The 13,705-nt window shown below is 38.1% G+C and overlaps 1 protein-coding gene and 1 pseudogene across 2 annotated transcripts in view; one reads left to right on the top strand and one right to left on the bottom strand.

Annotated features, from left to right (window-relative positions):
* Positions 1-13,705, bottom strand: part of Nhs (NHS actin remodeling regulator) — a 330,401-nt gene that overhangs the window by 20,630 nt on the left and 296,066 nt on the right. The gene's annotated exons all lie outside the window — the stretch shown is intronic.
* Positions 6,139-6,719, top strand: LOC114086136 (calcineurin B homologous protein 1 pseudogene; annotated as a pseudogene).

Here is a 13,705-nt window from a genome sequence, read left to right as displayed (position 1 = left end):
AGGGTCATAGTTGACCTCACCACAGCCAACTTTTAAAAAATACAAAAGATAAGACCTTCTCACACACACACGCCATGCGCATTCTACTTTTCCTGTTTTGCCTTTTTTTTCTGAGTAAAACTCTACGAAGGTTATCCCATGTATAGACTTGTGTTACCACTACCACAATCAGGACACAGAACTCTTCTATTGCCTTCCAAAATTCCCACACGCTATCCCTTTATAGTCACAGCTTCTCCCAACTCCTAACCCCTGGCAGCCACTACTCTGTTCTCTGTCACTATGGTTTTGTCTTTTTGAAAATGTTATATGAATGGAATCATACAGTATGCAACCTTTTGAGACTGGCTTCTTTCACCAAGAATAATGTCCTTGACATCTATCCAAGTCATTGTATCAATAATTCATTCCTCTTTATTGTGAGTAGTGTTCCATTGTCTGCCTACATTCTGAACAGTGAAAAAGTCTTGGGCATGCAAGAGAATGTCAACTTGAGAAAATTCTGTAGTGATGCATACAGACAAGTAATTTCATGGATTATTCCTCAGCCAGGCTAATATTTAAAAAAGAAAGAATTCCCAAAGTAAATTCTGCAACAAGGAGTTTTCTTTATTTCTCATAGTATTTAATATGAACCAGATTCACTGGCTACTGCTTTCATTAGTTATTGTTGTGCTGGTTATGAAGCTATTGTCTATCATCTGTCTCCAAATCTATTCTATACCCTGCCCTATGATGGTGGCACTCTGCAAACAACATTCCTTCCTCGCCAGCAGCTCCCATTAGGTTCTTGCAGTAGGGGTGTGTGAGAGAGACCAGAAAGCTGAAAGAGGAAGAAGGGACTTAGATCTTCTTGGTTCTCACTGCTCCTGTTGACATCCTTCCAGCACTGGTCCTTCAACCCAGTCATGGCAGGTGATTTCAGCTCTCATCTGTTTCCATACTCTCACAACCAGACCCACCATATCCTCTAGAGATACCAGGCAGACTCAGCTATCCAGTGCCCCTTTCTCAGGGGCCTACCAGCTCCATGAGATCCTTCTTTGGAGCTCCTGTGTCAGAAAGTATCCCCTACTCAGTGGTCTGGGTCCCAGTTTCTCAAGGGCTCTGAGCTTCTGAGGCACCCGTACCAGAAGGCTACAGTTTCTCTTCAGAGGTCTGGGTTCTAGTGTTGTATGGCTACTCCAATAACCTCTTTCTTCATCATTTTCCCCATCCCTCAGAGCATTTAGCTGTTTGTTACCATTACTACTTGGTGTCACCTTATTTTCCAATTTGCCCTGTCTTAAAATAATGTCCCTATATCAAATTCTCTCTGTTAAAACAGCTGGTGTGGTTTGTTTTACTGATTGGGCCCTGCTGGATAAAATACACAGAACCAAGCATTCTCTCTGGTTTACCTGTATCTAAGGCATCTAAAGACCTCGTTATTTCCAGTTTCTGACTCCATTCAGGAAAATACCAACTAGTGTGATGTCAAGATGATAATGATATGGCAGAGAGAAAATCTAAAATGGTCTCAAAAGCAAAGTGTTTTTGGTGATCTTTGAAAATGGTACTATGGTCAATAGTTGTATCATTCCACTTGCCAGGTGCTGTGCTGATTTTTTTCAAAGAAAAAATCCACATCAGAATAGCGGGTATAGTAAAAGTCATCAGTTATTTACAACCAGTCTCCAAGATCCATCTACTTTTTGCAGAGACCAAACTGGTAAGTTAAATGGGAGGTATAATTGGTATCATTGCTCTTACAATCTGCTATACTTGAGACTAACATCAAGCTATTCTCTCCCTATTCCACCCAAAAGGAATTTCTAAAGACTGAGGAAATTAATCACCCTATTTTCATAAAGCACAACCTCTTCTGACTATGGTTATTTCTGTGATCAAAAACAGTTTCAATAATTTGATAGGCTTGTGGAATAAATTCAAACACCTTAGTCTGATAATTAAAACCTTTCAAGATTTGGCCTATTGAAGCATTACAGCCAGTACCCTCCATTCTTGCACCCCATGCAGCGGCCAAAACAAAGAATTGGAACTAATGGACACATACCCCATAAAGATGGTTTACCCAGTCTGAAATCTTTCCTCCCATGTTTATATCAAACTTCTATCTACTTCTCAAAGACTTTCTTAAAAGCTACCTTTTCCACAAAGTTTAATCCTATATCACCCACTCCAATGCCACACACCAGTTATATATTCTTACCTTATAATCAGTTCAGTATAACTGGCTCTAGTATCCATGTACTCTGAATGACAAAGATTATGTCTGACTCATTTTGGTATCCTAATACTTATGAATAGGAGATTTTTAGTTATTATTTTTTTCAAAATGAAGGAATGAATGAAAGGCCCTAAGTGGAATGAGGACATTCAAGTGGAGATATTGTTTTGAAAGTACAAGATATTTTTTTGAGAAGCAGCATAGTTTGGCTGTGGTCTATGATCTGTGCAGAAGATTTGTGGGCAATCCATCTAGAAAGTTACATTAGGATCCGAATGTAGAGAATCTGCAGAGTTAGGCTAAGGAAGAGAACTTATTTTGTTAGGCCGTATGGAGGAATGGAAGGTTCAGGATTAGGTAAGAATCTGTATGTTACAGATCCTCATGCTATGATATAGAGTTTTCTTTTTCTTTAATATTCTTTTAGTTGTAGATAGACACAATAACTTTATTTTATTTGTTTATTTTTATATGGTGCCAGGGATCCAACTCAGTGCCTCACACATGCTACGCAAGTGCTCTATCACTGAGCCACAACTCCAGCCCCTAGAGTTTTCTTAACTGGTTTAAAGAAGCAAAATATCTAAGATAAAGGGAAACACCTAAGCTGAAGCAAGAGATCTAATTTGGAGGGATGGGATCATTCATAAACAGACGTTCATAAAACAGAGGTTGCAAAACTAAGAAAAGCTTTTTTTTTAAAATGTGTGTATGTGTGTCAGCTTTTTTTTTTTTTAGCTGTCAATGGACCTTTATTTTATTTATTTATATGTGGTGCTGAGAGTTGAACCCAGGACCTCACACATGCTAGACAAGTGCTCTACCACTGAGCCACAACCCCAGTCCTAGGAAGAACTTTTACAAAAAAAAGTAAGGTTTATCTAGGATGCTGTGGGTATGTATAATTCTTTTATAGCAAAGAATAGGCTTGACCGGCATCTCTCAATCCCAACCCTATTGTAAACTAATAGAATACTGACGATCTCTAATATGAACCCATGGAGAAAGGGAAAGATGGGAAAGGATAATAAATGAAAATAGAGCTGTGAGTGGGAAAGAGAATGAGGTAGTGAGAATATTCCAGAGCTTGAAAAATACTATTGAATGTGCCTCCTGCCAGCTTTGGTCTTTGATCTTTTTTCCTGGCTCAGAATTCCATTCTCAGTCTTCTAATTCCTTGGGTTTTTCTTAGAAGTTGCTTTCTCATTAGATACATTTTTTTCTTGATAGAAAATGGAAGAATCATTGCTTATTGCTTTGGACTATGAATAAGAGGTCTGGGTCCTAGTTTGAGAGATTTCCTCCACTTACTTCCCAATCAGGCTATTGGAATGTCCCCTGTCCTTCAAATGTATCTCCTTGGAAAGAAAAAAAGTGTGATTTGACATCAGTCTTCTATTTTAAAATCCCTGGTTGCCACAGTATGACAAGTTAAAAACTATTCTCAGGCTTTGAAATGACAAAGAACTCCTGATATTCTTTCCTGGCTAATTTTATCAAATTTGTCAAAGAATATAATGATAAAAACAATACATTGGAACAAGTTTGCTGTTAATCCTGATAAGAATTTAGGCCTCAGTGTTCCTCTGGAAACTAATCAACTTTTGCCACAGGGTCTCTATCTCATGCCACGTATCTTCATCCTCTCTCCTAGAGACCATAAGACACTTAGTCTTTGGATGGCTCTGATGAGGCTTGGAGAGATTCCATTCAGAAGGGGATGAAGGTGAACTGCTATGACAAACTGATTCCACACTCTGAAATGGGAATCTATGCCATGACAATGTGCTTGGAGGCAAAGTGTCCAATACTGTAACAACTTCTAATCACCTTAGATTAGATTCTCTATGGTCTCCTAGATTTTGCTATTTAAAATTTAAAAAGTTCTGAACTAAGTATTTTCTGATTGAACTTAACTTCTTCTGAAGACATATACTCAACAATAGATACTGGTGATATAAATTTCATCATAAAAACTGAAATACCCATGGCAATGTGTTTGTGTGTGTCTTTAACTTTCTATTTGGAAATAATTTTAGACTTACAGAAAAGGTTATAAAAGAATAGACAGCTTCCTATATACTTTTCCTAATGTTAATGACTTATATGGGCATAGTATATTTATTGAAACCAGGAAATTAACATTGAAAAATACTGTCCACACTAATCTGAATAGTATCAACTAATATAAACTGTCTTTGAATTTTGCCATTTTTTTCCATACTGATGTCCTTTTTGTCCTCAAAGGATCCAATCCAGGACTACATATTACATTTAGTTGTCAAATCTCCTTAGTCTCCTTCAATTTTTGATAGTTCCCCAGTCTTTGTCATTTGTGACCTTGATGTTTTTGAAGAGTACTGGTCAGTTATTTTATAGAATATCATTTGATTTGGGTTTTTCAAACATTTTTCTCCTGATTAAAGTGACTTTTTTTTTTTGGCAAAATTCCCACAAAAGTGTCCTCTCAATGCATCAGATCAGGAGGTGCATACATAAGTGTGACCTATTACTGATGATGTTAACTTTGACCTTTGGTGAAGATAGTGTCTTTCAAGTTTCTGCAGCTCAAGTTACTATTTTCTCTTTGTAACCAACGATTATATTATGAAGAAAAACACTGCCACTATGCAAATGTCCCAATTCTCAGCATACTTTCACCCACCTAACTTTAGCATTCATTGATGACTATTGCCTACAAAAATTATTACTGTGGTATTTGGCTAATGGTGATCTTTTCCCCATCATTACTTCTACATTTATTAATTAGTATTCTGAAATGAAGAGAGCTGGACCCCTCCCATTTATTTATTTATCTGTCCAATTTATTTATATCAGTATGGATTGATGGATATTTATCTTGTCTGTGTTATAATCCATTACCATTATTTATTTTATAGCTCAAAGTGTACCAGATTTGGTCACTGGCATTTCCTTTAAGTTCTCTCCATGCCCTTTTGACATGCCCCCTATTATTTTTTTAGTATTTTCTTACCTTCTGGTATCACAAGATAGTCTAGGCTTATCTTGTATTTTCCCTGACCCAGCCCTGGAATAAATCTTTTCTCCAAAAGAACCCCCTTATTAGAGAATCTTATTTGGAAACAAGATTTAGACACTAGATGTCCTCAATGTTATTAGAGTGCCATAGCTCCTAAGGCCTTCTCAGATGACAGAGCTAAACAATATAGATCTGCATACTGAGAGAAACAGAAAGTGTGGTGGTCCATTTTCAGAATAGTATTCAGCCTTAATTGGATCCAGTTGTAGCCCTTCCTTTTTGCCCACCCTAATTCTAAAATTAGCCAATTGTATAGACTGTAACCCAGAACTCCTCCAATCAGTGTGAAGGGCAGAACTGCATTAGATATAAGCAGGTGGACTGCTTGCTCAGGCACACTTGCTAGCCAGGTTCCAGTAGCTCATGGCCCTTCTGCCAGAAGTAAAGGTTTGCCTTGCTCACCCACTTCCAAGCATGTGTTTCATTTCTTGTGGCACTTGGTTGTTTCTAATAATACTCATGCACACACACACGCACGCACACACGCACACACACACATTTACTCTATATCTATCTTTATCTGTATGTATACATATGTGAATATGTGTATAAATTTATACTGGCACTTTAGATTTCAATCCAACACCAAAGCGTTCTTTTTAGACTCAACTCTTATTTGTATCTCCTTTCTCCAACAGTGAGATACTTGGCTGGCATAATCCACAAAATATATATTGATTTGCTCAGTTTTGGTATACATATAAAATAATTTCAGAATTGCTAGTTCATTTCCTTGTAAAAATAAAGTTACTAATTAGGGTACAATATTTTTAAACAATTCTTTCTTCTTTTAGCTTTACCCTGTTGCTTCTGGCAGTGTCGCTCCCAGAGGAGTTCCTGGGTCAGGATGGGATCTCAGGCCTCTATGTTACTGAGGAATGAAGAATTGGAGGCAATTAAGAAGGAGACTGGCTTTTTCCATAGTCAGATTGCCCACCTCTATAGACGGTTCACTACCTTGGACAAAGAAGAGAGTGGATCTCTCAGCCGGGAAGATTTCCAGAGGATTCCAGAACTTGCCATCAACCCACTGGGAGACCGGTGATCTTCTTTCCAGATGGAGAAGATCAGGTGAACTTCCGTGGATTCATAAGAATCTTGGCTCATTTCCGACTCATTGATAATGATGTAAAGAACAAAGATGTGATTGGATCCGAACCACTCAATAGCCGAATCAACAAACTACGCTTTGCTTTTCAACTATATAATTTGGATAAAGATGACAAGATCTCCCGCAGTGAGCTGTTACAGGTGTTACACATGATGGTTGGAGTGAATATCTCAGATGAGCAACTGGGCAACATTGCAGACGGGACCATCCAGGAAGCTGATCAGGATGGAGATGGAACCATATCTTTCACAGAATTTGTTAACATTTTAGAGAAGGTGCACATCGAGCAGAAAATGAGCATTCAATTTCTTGATTAAAGCAGTGAATCCAAATTGTTCCCTGCTCTCTAGTACTTAAGCTAGACCTTGAGAACCCTCTGTCTACCAGCCCCACTTCTACCCTATCATTGCCCTCCCCCCAAATACTGCTGTTGGCTGTATGACAACCTGAGATATTCTCTATCAACACAAAACTGCCTTTGGTGTGAAGAGGGTGTTATGGAATGTCTCTTCAGTATGCATTCACTGATGCTCCACTTCCAAATATCATCTCCCTTGTCCTATTGCTGAATGCCAGATGTCCATTTGGTCTGAGAAAATGAGAGGAGTAACTACGCCGAGAACCAAACAGCCAAGCTCTTTCATGGGATGTGGACTATAGCCATGTTGCCTTCTCCAACAAGCCTTTGGCATTGCCTCCAACTTTTCCCATGTGTTCTCTGCTTCCTGCTTCTTTGTCACCCAACCTACCCTTTGCTGGTTCTTTCAGTCTCCTTGATTTTTATTAGCTCTCCAATTCCCACTGATTGATGTGGCACCCCAACTTATGCATATTAAATATGTTTCTAACTTGGCAATATACTTCTATGGTCTGCAAGTTTTTATTTACCTTTGCTCATAAATCAGTCTCTAGGATATTGCCTCCCCAAGGGCTTTTCAGGAATCAACTCTTCTTTGGGAAGAATGTAACCTCTGTTCCCTGCACTCTCTTCTGTCATCAAAGGATTGTTTGATGGAGATGGTCTTCTTGGGAGGTAAGGTATGGAGCCACATTTTCTAGGTGGCTCACTCAGGTTACTCTTACTCCAGCCTCTGAGCCTCTACATGCACACCTATGTGGCAAACCTTGTTACTGCACTGTAGATCCTTCAGAAAGCAGCCATGTGAATGCCGGTTTGTTGGGGGCACCATCACCACCAGAACTGCTGCTCTGACCATATTCTTGGGGACTTTCTCATGGGTTTTTGAACAAAGAGGCTGGACACCCTAAAAAGCATCCTGCTTTGACCCTTCAGTGTTATGGGCACTGGAATTCTTTTCACTTCATGTTCCCAAGTAGATTACTGCTAAGCAAATGCCCAATTTGTCCTGTCTGAGATTTCAAGATTGTCTTCCATATCTTTAAGACTTTCACACTTGGCAAATGACTATGCTGGAAGCTGTCATTGGCTCCAAAAAGAAGTCCAAAGCATCAAATGTATTGTAGTTTAGCTGCCTGGTTACAATAGCTTCCTAGCTCCTTGTGTAGATTACTGCTAATCTCTTAGAAACATGAAATTTGGAATTAGTGGCACAATCTGAGGTGGAACAAGCCTTTGAGCAAGCCAGAGTAGCTTCTTTGCCAAAGTCAACTAAGTTGATTCAGGCTGTTGACATCCCAAAGTCTGTCTATTTAAGTCTCTTCATTTGTGTATCTGCCCTTGGCCATCTTTTCCCTGACCCATTGCTTACTTGCTTCCTTAGGAAGGAAAATGTATACACAATTCTTAAGGAAGGGAATGGCTAAGGAATACCACTGCAAAGGGATGAAGAATGGATGGAGACCAGGGAAAGGGATAGCCAGGCAGGATGACTTGAGTATAAATGAATGAAGAATTCTTTTTGAAGTATCACTCTGACTTTGTGATCAAGTCATATAGGGATTGTATAAAAGGGAAGAATTGTCTAATAGTCATCTGTTAGTTACCTCACAGGCTCTTTAACTTATGTATGTACAGTTCTTGAGTTTACAGCTTTCACTCTTTTGGCTGTATAGAAAACTATTTTAATCCATGGTTGTGTCTCATTGTTTCACTTAAAATGGTATCCATGGATCCATCAACGAAACAAAAATACTGATTTCCAAAGTTATTAAGGTTAGCCATCTTCTGTAAGGTGGTTATGTTATTTATGTTTAGTTTGGCTTATTTGTTACTATTTATTTTCAACCTTGGGGTTCTCCTCACATTCTGACTGATGTTATTTATTTATGGGGGATATTATAACATTACCTGGCTCTAATGAGCCACACAAAAAATATACTCAGAGAAATGACACTCCTTCTTGACACTACTACTAACCCATTACCATTCCCTCATTCTTTTTTTTTTTGGTACCAGGGATTGAGCCCAGGGGCACTTATCCACTGAATCACATCACTACCCCCTTTTAAAATATATTTTATTTAGTGACAGGGCCTTGCTGAGTTGCTTAGGGCCTAGCTAAGTTGCTGAGGCTGGCTTTGAACTTGCGATCCTCCTGCTTCAGCTTCCTAAGCCACTGGAATTACAGGTGTGAGCCACCTTGCCCAGCCAGTTCCTCATTCTTACTAACCTATCCCTATCTACCTCTTGTAGGCAAATCAGTGTCATTAGTTTCTAGTTTATCCTTCTTGCAGTGGTCAATTTGCTATGCTTGTTTTGAAAATTCGAGTTTGTTCCAATGTGATTGATATGTTAAGAGAATGATTTGAGCATAATGTGAATTTCACATTTGCTTATGCATGATTTCATACATCAGAAACTCTAGATGAATGCAGGAACTGCACCCAGCTGAACTATCCTGTGTGAGAATACAACACTCGTGCACACACAACATGCACCCCAACACACTTCAAATATCTATCAGTACCCCAGTTCACCCTGTATTAGGATCCCATTCAAGCCTGGTGTTAACAACCTTCCCTTCAATTTCAAATAACCCTCCTTCCACTGCTTCCCAGTAACTGACAACTGCAGCCCCTCTGATGCTCACTCCATAAGCAAACTTCAGGGTTTCTTTTCTAGGTGAAGTGCCAATTTACTACAGTGTTTGTGGTTTATGTATTTTCTTTTCTCCTCCCCCACTCTTTCTTTATTCTGGGGATTTAACCCAGGGGTGCTTTACCACTAGCTATATCCTCAGTCCTTTTTATTTTTTATTTTGAGACAGGGTCTCACCAAGTGGCTTAGGGTCTTCCTAAGTTCCTAGGCTGGCCTTGCCTCAGCCTCCCAAGTTGCAGGGGTTACAGACATGTGCCACCACATCTGGTTTATTTATGTATTTCTTAATAATTTACCATGATTTCTACTTATGTGTATTTGGAAAGAGAGGGGGGAGGGAGGGAGAGAGGGAGGGGAGAGGGAGGAGGGAGGATGGAGGGAAGGGCCAGAGGGGGTGAGGTATGGAAGTAGTCTTTTAGTGTTGTGCCCCTAACTGCTTTCCCCATAAGCCTTTGATTTTTATTGTGTAGTTTTGCATAGTGGGAGATTTTTAGGGATGCATAGGTTGTATTATTGCAGAACTGATTCTATTCTTTTACGCAAACAAGTAGACACCTGTTTGTTTTCATGTACCCTTCTTTCTAACGTGAAGGATTGCATAGGATAGACACTCTTGGTTTTGCCTTTTTCACAAAACAGTATGTCCTAGAAATCACTTCATATTAGTTCATAAAGATCTTTCTTGCTAATTTATAGCTCCATTTGTGTGTATATCATGTTGTTTACTTCATCACTCTGCTATGTACACACATTTTGGTTGTTTCTAATATCTTGTAATTGTAAACAGTGGTGCAATAAATAAACTTTTTGTATTATTGGAAGTGTATTTTTAGTGGGATTGCTGGGGCAAAAAGAAAGTATATATGTAGTTTTGTTAGATTTTGCCAAATTGTCCTCCAGATAGGTTGAACTGCAAATGGTAGACCAGTAATGTATGAGAGTACCTGTTTCCCTAGGGTACACCAAGAGAGCATGTTGTCATATCGTTTTTGTCATATTGTTGTAATATTAATTTTTGCCTATCTAATAGGTGATAAATGGTATGTCAGTATTATTTGCATTTCTAATTATAAGTGAGTTTGAACAATTTTTATTAAGTTTAAGAAATATTTTTAGCTGGGTGTGGTGGCACATACCTGTAATCCTAGAGGCTGGGAGGAGGATTGTGAGTTCAAAAGTCAGCCTCAGCAACTTAGGGAGGCACTTAGTAACTCAGTGAGGCCCTGTCTCTAAATAAAAATAAAAAAGGGCTGGGGATGTGGCTCAGTGATTAAACACCCTGGGTTCAATCCCAGGTACCAAAAAAAAAAATTATATTTTTCCTGAATTGTCTATTTACATCTTTCCGCCATTTTTTTTCTCCTAGATTTTTGCTCTTCATCCCTCAATTTTTCAGAGTATTTATCCATTAGAGATATTAGCCTTTTTTCCATTGCACACATTTCTCCCAGTTTTCCAGTTGTATTTTTACATTGTTTATTGTGTTTGAGAATGCAAAAAATATTTATTATTCAAATTTATCAAGCTTTTCCTTTATTGCATCTGTACTTTGAGTGACTTAGGAAGGCTTTTCCTAGGCTGAGGTCAAAGAGTAATTAACCATATTTTTTTTCTAGTATGTATATGGTTGCATTTTTTTATACTTAGGTCCCTGATCCATTTGGAATTTAGTTTTGTTTATGGTGGGAGGTATGCATCTAATTAAATGGTTCTTAATGAGGTATGATTATAGCTCTCACAGAGAACATTTGGTGTCTGGGGACACTTTGGGTTGTCACAAGTCATGAAAGGAACACTACTGACCTCTAATGGGTAGAGGCCAGGGATGCTGCCCAATATGGCACAGTGTATCGGGCTGCTAAGAATTATCTGCCCCCAAATGTCAATGGGCTATCATTTGTGTAATTGATACCCTGCTGCCTTACTGAATTATTTTATTGCTTGAATTAGTTTTATCATTGATTCTTTAGGATTTGGGGGTATACTGAAGCCAGAATTAGACAGTCAATATAGATAGGTAAATCAAGTCAAGTCATATCAAGGAGGCCAATTTGAGTGAGTCCAGGAAGTTGGAGAGGGATTGAAATGCTAATGCCTTCAGAGCCCTTCCTCCACCCTTATCAAGATAACCGGCCCCTGCTACAACCAGTTGCTAAGGTAACCTGAATCAGGGATTGTCCCTCCCTACAGGGAGTTGTCAATTATGCCCCTTCTGGCCCAGATCACACTACCTTGGCCTCTCCAGCCCCTGTCTTTCTCACTTTTTGACCATCCCATGGAGCATTTCCTGGGCCTAGTATGAGAGAGAGAGATAAGGGGAGGAGAGCAGGAAAACAAAGGAAGCCTAAGATCTATAAAAAAGGCAGGACCTCTCACTTCTTGGGATACTATGGGAGCTAGAGCTCCCTTTTCCCTCCTGAGAGAAGTCTATGTTACCCCTTTTTAAATAAACTGCTTCATGTGCTTACCCTGGCGTGCTTCTCTAATGCTATATTTCAACATGTGAGAGAGCAAAACTCATCACTGATAATCGGCGGTATTAATGCTATATATTTCTGGTATAATATCTTCAGATACATATGAGTTTACTTATTCTTCTCCAATTCTTATGCCTCTAACTGATTTATCTTGTCTAATTGCATTGATTAATACCTCAAATACAATGCTAAACAGTAAGAAAGATAGTGAGCACTATTGCTTCTTCCTGATTTTAATAGAAATGCCTCTATTGGTTCCCCATTAAGTAAGGTACTGACTTTCTGACTAATACATATACCTTAAAACGATAAATATATAAAAAAATTAAAAACAAAACTATAAATATAATAGATATCATTTCTATATAATACATATTTATATGCATATATTATATATACATATATGTAATATAAACATATAAAATTTTAATGAAGTATCATTCAATTCCTATTTTCTCAAGTCTTTTTTTATATTAAAAATTGATATTGAATTTTGTTTAAGGTTTTTCCAGCATCCATAGAGATAATCATATAGGGTTGCCCTTCTTGGATCTGTTATTATGTATAAGATATTAATAGATGTCCCAACATTAAACCAACCTTCCTTTCCTGAAATAAGTTCTATTTAGTTATTGTATATTAATTTCTTAATGTAATGGTATATTTTGTTTGCTAAGTAATTTAGAATTTTTGAATCAATAATCATAAGTGATATCAGCTGCAGATATCTTTATTTTTTTATGGGCTGCAGTTTAAGTATCATGAAAGAAACAGGGAAATTTTACTTCATTTTTAATGCTCTGAAACAATTTATACAGCATTGGGAGTATATGGACTTTGGAGGTTTAATTGAACTCCTCTGGGAAACCATCTGTGTCTGTGGCATGGCTCCTTAATAACTTCTGTTTCTTCTATGGAAACAAATTTATTTAAGCTTATTAGTTTAATGACACTATCTTTTATCAGTGCATCACAGTCCAGATATTTTAGTTTACTTGTTGGCAGGGAAGGAGTAATTTGTCCTTCAATTTTTTCTTTTGTCTTTTCTCCTTCATTTCTAGTTGCCAAAGGACATATTTTTCTTCTTTTTTTGCCTTTGATCTCCCCCAGAAGAAGCTTTGTATATGGAAGACTGCTTTTGTAAAGTATACATATTTTAAATCTTCTTCCAGTAGCTTGTATCTATTTGGACTTTTAAAAAGTATTCTCAGACTTAGGGTAGATTTAATGTTTTCTAGAGGTTGTTTTCGGTCAACCTTAAGTCCCACTGCTAGTTCCCCTCTTCTGTATAGTTTTATTGAATCTGCCCTCCCTTACCTTGTAACAAGAGGAGACACACTGATACTTGTTTTTCTTTTTTACTTAACAATTAATTTGGTGTTTGGGCATTCTCTATCCTCAAATAATGCTGATGGGGTATTTTGTGCAGTTTTATTTCCCCTATCTTGTCCTACACCAGTTTTGAAGGAAACACTGGGAGATGGGGACCTAGTATAGTACCATTGTCTTCAGCAACCTGGAAGTCTCAGTGTGTATTTTGATTTTTTTAAAAAAGATCTGTTCAACTGCCTCTAACAAGCAGCTTTCTGGCCATCAGCACTGTAAATCTAAAGGTTATTGAGCACATAAAAGTACTGCTTCTTACCAACAAACACCACATGGGCCACCTCTAATGGCTGGTATTGAGAGTGAAAATCCATGGTTGGATTTTCAGAGAGTAGGCTACCTATTCTTGCTCTGGCGAAGGCTCCTTGTTTTGATACTCAATTGTCATTCTCAGTTTCACCACAACCTAGATGAGAAAAAA

This window comes from Marmota flaviventris, chromosome X (genome assembly GCF_047511675.1).
Source record: "Marmota flaviventris isolate mMarFla1 chromosome X, mMarFla1.hap1, whole genome shotgun sequence".
NCBI classification, from domain to species: Eukaryota; Metazoa; Chordata; class Mammalia; order Rodentia; family Sciuridae; genus Marmota; species Marmota flaviventris.
Note: the sequence above shows the minus strand (reverse complement) of the source record. Positions and strands in the feature narration are given on the sequence as shown.